This window comes from Thunnus albacares, chromosome 2 (assembly GCF_914725855.1).
Source record: "Thunnus albacares chromosome 2, fThuAlb1.1, whole genome shotgun sequence".
In the NCBI taxonomy this organism is placed as follows: Eukaryota; Metazoa; Chordata; class Actinopteri; order Scombriformes; family Scombridae; genus Thunnus; species Thunnus albacares.
The window spans coordinates 23,728,820-23,735,428 of NC_058107.1; the positions used below are offsets into that span (position 1 = coordinate 23,728,820).

Here is a 6,609-nt window from a genome sequence, read left to right on the forward strand (position 1 = left end):
CCTCCTCTCCCCCCAAAAAAGGCCCAGACACTGGCCTCTAACATTCACGTAGACACACACATATTTATGATGTACATACATAAGTCACACACACACATACACACTCATTCACACACCTTATCAAACACACATTTAGATGCAATGGCTCCCAGAGGAGACAGACCCCCAACTGGTGTCCACCAGCAGGGGTGCTGGTCCTGTGCTGACATTCCCATCTCAGTCGTCTCAACCTCCCTGCCAGGACACACACAGAAACACGCCGTCACAGTTGTCTCAGCTTGTCTGCCAGCTTAAATTAAAGCTTAACAGGTTTTTCCATTGTCTTCCTGTCCAATCTCTCTTCTCTTTTGTAAATTTTGTAATTTTGTAAATAAAAAAAATTGTGCATTTGCATATGCAATTTGAGTGAAACAGTATGAACCTCAATGTGCATTAGGCTAGAAGTAAACTCACAACAAAAGATTGTGCTCTGATTGAAGTCTCTAAAAAAGTCTCTCTGACTGAACCCTCCAAACACTAGATACTAATTCAGACAAACAGCCATTGAAGGGCTATAAAGTTTGGGTGGTCAGCCTACACACACTGCAGTGATCAAAGTTAAATCCTTTTGCTATGTTTTGGTAGCAAACATGTGGAGCCTTTCTTTCAAATTTGATTCTAAAACAAAAATCCAGTTTTCCACCTGTAAAATCAAAAGTTGCTTGCAACTTCATGTTTGACGGAGGAGATACATTTGTACATCTACTGGATAATGAAGGCTCATTTGCTGTGGTGCACGCTGGGAAACTGGCTAAAACTAAACTGCAGAGAAAACTGTACGAAATACTGATACAACTGAAGCGAAAATGGGCGTCATTTTGTAGAAATACCTTGACTCTTCATTATTTGAGAGGACAGCCATCGCTTGACACAAAACTATAATTTTCCCATACCACTTTAATCCTTGAGAAAACAGAATAATTTATCATACAATATTATACGACCAAATGACAGAGACGTAATTGGCATCATTTGATTCATACAATTGTAGACAGGAGGACAATGTAAAGTCATGTGGTGCCAACAAAGCTCGGTCTGAACAACGTTCTGTAAGGCAGCCTGGGGATCAGTCATTGTCCCCCTGTCTTTCTGCATGTCTCCTTCAGTTTAATTAAAACACTGTGATGATGTGACAGACCTTTGCAAAGCTGACTGCAACTGCTGATCGCTGCTACCACAGAAAAGGACTGACGAACAAAGGGCAGTTAGCTTTTTTCTTCTCAGTGGTGCTTGCCAAAAAATCCACAGTCATAGTGAAGGACGCTATCACGATGAAACAAATGAGCAGCATCAAAATATGAATGCATGAAAGAAATTTAAGGTGTCTCGTTTATGACATAGATGAAATTAACATCGTCTGATTAAGGACTGCAAACAGGAGGACAATACAGAGGAATGCAGCGCTAACAAAGCTTTGTTTGACTGATGTTCTGTAAGGCAGCCAGGAGGATCAGTCATTGTCTCTCCGTGATTGGTGGCTTGTCTCGGCTGCTCCGCGGCATCACCTCCAGCAACATGGGAATTCTCCCCCGCTGCTGTTTCTCTTTTCCTGCGGAGAGAGGGAGAAAGGTTACATGAGTGATGACTGAAAAAAAGCAGTACAAAAGAAGGCAAATGAAGGTTTGATAACTTATCTGACAGCAGATATTGAAGACATTTGAGTGTTTTAATATTAACTTGGAAGTGTGCAAAATATTGAGTTATCTGAGGGGACCTTTGTTACTTCAATCAACTTTATGTACGATGTATCGCTGCATTCTCCAAACTCTCTGTCTTTGGTCTTTGTTCATGCATTTACATACTGTAAATTAGAGGAACAGACCAAAGTCCCTCTGGCCAGCTTTGTGCCTAAAAGTAAAATCATGTATAGAGGTTAATCATGCACTGGTCTTTATCCACTTACGGTTGCTAATGTAAAGCAAAGTCAATGACATGTAAATAATGTTTAGTTAACTACAGTATACATAAACTGATGATCTATTAGAACAATATAAGTTGATAGATCAATTAATCAGCCAATTAACAGATCATATTAATATACTAGCTATGCATAACTAAGCTTAAATTATGTTCCTTTATTATATTGACAAATCATATTGACAAAATTGGAAGTGGTCAAACATACCCGACCAAAAATATCCCTTCTTATAATCAAACACTTAACCCTGATAAAAGTTTGTGGTTTCTTTCTTTACAGAATAGAGGTTGTGGTTAGTTTTCACAATAGAAAAAAGTATCAAAACATCTACGCGCTCAATCCTCCTGCACCATGCTTCTTTCCTGAAATTTGAGATTGTGATTAAATTTGAGATTACAGCTAAATACATTGCTTCTCTTTGTAGATCCTGTGAAGAAGTAAAAGTAACTGCTATGACGTGGCAAACAATAGAATTTGTTATAAATACCATTTTTCCTTATGTCCTTCTTATTTTGGTTCAGTACTATCAACATATCATTGAGTATCTTAGATACTCTGGTCCCACATTTGACTCTTACTTTTATTTCTTACTTCAGTCTACTGGATCAAAATATAAACAAGATCTGCTGTAGGGGCAACAGTTGGTGGCACACCGCACTCCTGCTCTGGAATAATAATAATAATAATATGTTACTTTAATCCCTTTGAAATTGTCTTTGGTCTGAGATCAGGTTAAGGTTCATACCACATGACCACAACATCCACAGTTCGATTCCAGCCTGGGATCTGTGTTGCAATTCATGCCCCTGTTTCTTTCTCCTTGTTTCCTGTCTGTCTACTACAGACCATTGAATCTGCTAGACATCCAGGACTCTCAAGGGCTCTCCAGTACCCCTGATGCTTGTCGATGCTGTATTATATTGAAATGTTAGCAAATATATTTTGAAGGATAATAACTGTGTTTAGGGTATGTTTAATGTTGTAATGATGCCAAAAATAGGAGAATATAGAAGTGTCACAGAGAGGGGTATGGGACAATGGATAGACTGCACATCTCTTTCACATTCGCTATCATTCTGTGTGGTGTGTGCACACTGTTGTCATTTGTTCATTTGTTCAAAGTGGTATTTCTCCACAGCATGTAATGAGAAGGCCTATGCTAAGGACCCCTATTATTCTACTATATACTATACTATGATACTGAGGTTTCAGCTCAATAAAGCAGCGTACTGTCATTATAAGACAATATATAAGTAATCTAAGAACAATAATGATGGGAGCAGCTGCCAGTATTTCAAAGTTTGAACTTCTTATGACTATTGCATTCATTGTAGTCATAATAGATGGGCTCAACAGCACTGGTTGTATTGGCATCAGTACAGGTTGCCTATTGGCACCAAATATCAGGATGCATCTATCCTAGGCAAATAGACTGCATGTGCACAAACCAGTTACATGTCCCTGGGCCACTGTTGTGAAATATGATACATTGGCATAAATGGATCTGCCACTGGAGCTACCAAACTGGTTTGAAATGAGTCATAAACTGATATAAGTTATTTATTTGTCATACAGTGAACTTCTTTGTCTCTGTTGTCAGTGTCTCTCAGACTCAGTCAGAGTCAATGGTTACAATAATTTTTAACATGAAACGTGTTCCTCGGAGAGTGGGGTGGTGTGTGTATGTGTCTGTGTATTTGTTGGAAAGGGGGGTTACATCCCAGACGTGTTACCACGGTGACAAGGTGCTCCCTGCCGCCGTCGGGTCTCGGCCAAGTTGGGCGCCATGGTGACTGGGTGGTGACAGACTTTGTGACGAGTCCGCTGGGACACCATGGTTGGGTCAACCTTAAAAATACACACATATGCAGACACGAATGCAATGTGTGCACATACACATGCATTAAATATATGAAGCTTAGGCACACACAAAATTAACACATACGTTAGACAGATGCAAACAGTGCACATGTTACATGCATGCATGTACAGTATGTGCATGTGCAGTTTGAGAAGTACACACACATACAGTATGCACATTCAACTTAGAGCCACCGGACCTGTGTTTGTCAGTGCTTGTGTGTGTGTGTGCGTGTGCGTGTGCTTTTGCGGTATGAATGTTTCCTGGCTTTTATCTCAGTTATGGCCTCCAGCAAAAACATTCATTAAAACATTCACAGTACTAATTTATTTTTCTTGATACTATCACAGTATGTTTGTGTGTGTGTGTGTGTGTGTGTGTGTGTGTGTGTGTGTGTGCATTAATGACTTGCTCCTGCATTGGGACAGCCTGGTGATTTATATTTCTGTATTGTTGCATATATGCGCCTACTTGTCTGTGTGTGTGGGTGTGTGTGTGTGTCCATTCCATATACATATAAACACCTACATAAACCCTGACAAAACAAACAAATGTCTATCCTAATGCAGATGTAAGACACACACAGACACACACACACACACACACAAACCTTGACCAGGAGGACAGGAGAAGGCAAGGAGCCACAGTTTGAGCATCCCGCTGTGAGGGGTCATCACCCCTATCAGACTCTGTGTCAGTCTGCCCATTGTGCCATGGGTAGCACACAAACACACACACACATACACACACGCAATCCTATAACTTACATGGTCTCCATGACGATGGCGGGGGCGACAGTAAGGCGGCAGGATGGCGCTGTGGTGTTCTGATGAGAGGACCCAACCTAATCATCATAATACATTCACTGTATCTGAGTGAAATCTGAAGGTGTAGGTTAAAGTTAAAGTGGTTAAAGTGTATACACATCTGTGAAAAGAAGGCCAGGACAACATCAAGGGCTCATACAATGAATGTGATATATACCATAATATATTTTATGTTTTAAGGCACTCTGTTGGTTAATTTGAATTGACTTATGTTTGTTATTCCAGAGGAATAGATATTAGAAGTTAAGTTTTTGTATTTCCGCTTGATTTTGTATATCTATCATTCACGGTACAAGGTTGAATTAGTTTCAAAATAAAATTATGTTCCAATCATCTACCAAAACACAAAAGATAATTAGGTTGTATTTACAATTTTTGGAAACTTGTGAAATGACAGTGATTCTGCAGAGTAGAGTGTTCGATGCAATCAAGCTGTGGGTGAATATGTGTGTGCGTGTGAGTGTGTGTGCGCGTGCGTGTGTGTGTGTAGCAGGGAAGGAGGGGGGGTCTGCCATTGACTTTGACCATCAAGAGCAAATGAAGAGAAGAGCTACTACAATGATTGTAGTGGCTACTAAGGGAAGTAACACACTATTATAAATCTGCGACAACCGACAATTAAAACTGTCACACTGATACAATTCTGTGTTACACAGTGCTATTCATTATGACATTTTATATTCTTTATCATCTTTGATGGACTAATATCTGTTGCTAAACATGTGCAACTCTCTCCTAAAGCCAGACAACCTGAGAACCAAGACAACCTAGTGAGTTAATGTGTGAATGTTTTACACTTTTAGAAATTTTTTTAATAAGGAAACAAAATCAACAAACTTATCTTTAAGTATGAAATGGGGCTTTTTCTATCTCGCTGTAGGGTCTGCTCTACCCTGATCAACTTTTTATCTAATGAAGAAGACTGTACCTTGCTATGAGACACAGAGGGCCAGTACAAGATACAGCTACATAAGACAATGCCTGTTATCAAGGGAATTGTATATGATCTCAGACACAGTGTATAATTATAGTTGTTCATATCAGTAAAATTTGTATTTGTCCTCAATCAACTGTCATCATCAAAAGCAAACACACACTCACACATAAGAAGGAGTCAAGGAATCACAAAGGAGTAGTATTCACCACCTACCTTATCCCAGCTCAGAGAATGTGTATCTGCTGCCCCCTTTGATCAGTACATGTATGACAGTCTCTTTGACTCACTCAGAAGATGGCAAGTTTCTCATGTAAGTGTGGCATCTAGTGGACAATGCAGAGACACAGGTGAATTTAAGTAAATCAACAAGAAGGGGGAATTAATCAGCTTTGATGCAGACCTGGAGGGTTTCCTTGGATTAAAAAACATGCGGTCTAAAAAGTAAAACACAATGGTTTCTCACAGCAGACAACCTAACTTATCACACTATGGCTGCACTCTATTCAGGTGTGCTATACAGGGCCCTCACCTGTGCATGCTGGCTCATGACCATGGGCCACTCATACACCCACAGAGCTATCATCAATGCTATTAGTTAGACCTGTGCTTTCCCTGTTATGGCAAGTCAACACATCTGCTGTAAAAAAAAAAAGGTCTTATTAAAAGACAATGGTGCCAGCAGATATTTAAATAATCTTGCTTTTAATTTATCAAGCATACATTTGTCATTTCTAGTTGACATTGTGTGTGTGTGTGTGTGTGATATGCTATTGTGTGTAACTTTGTATTATGTGTCCTGTGTGTTTTTGTTTCATACTGTTTTGTTATTGTGCTGTTATATGTTTAAATTGTGACCTGCCGAAGGGTTTGCAGTACAGTACATCAAATGGTAACACTGTGTATGGTCCCTTACAAATAAGATTTTTTTTAAAAAATTACATTTTAATGCATTTCACACAGAATGAAACCAATGGATGAAGATAACAACATTAGGCTGTTCAAATTCCATTTTCTTTAGCCTCCTGAG

The 6,609-nt window shown here is 39.4% G+C and overlaps 1 long non-coding RNA gene across 2 annotated transcripts; it reads right to left on the reverse strand.

Annotated features, from left to right (window-relative positions):
- Nucleotides 1-918: 918 nt before the first annotated feature.
- Nucleotides 919-6,211, reverse strand: LOC122970803. Of its 2 annotated transcripts, XR_006399330.1 has the most exons (4): nucleotides 5,796-6,211; nucleotides 4,586-4,662; nucleotides 3,691-3,805; nucleotides 919-1,588 (listed from the first exon to the last, which is right to left on the reverse strand). It is a non-coding gene; the product is annotated as an uncharacterized LOC122970803 (long non-coding RNA). The 2 variants fall into 2 exon arrangements; XR_006399329.1 differs by having other exon boundaries at nucleotides 919-3,805.
- Nucleotides 6,212-6,609: the final 398 nt, after the last annotated feature.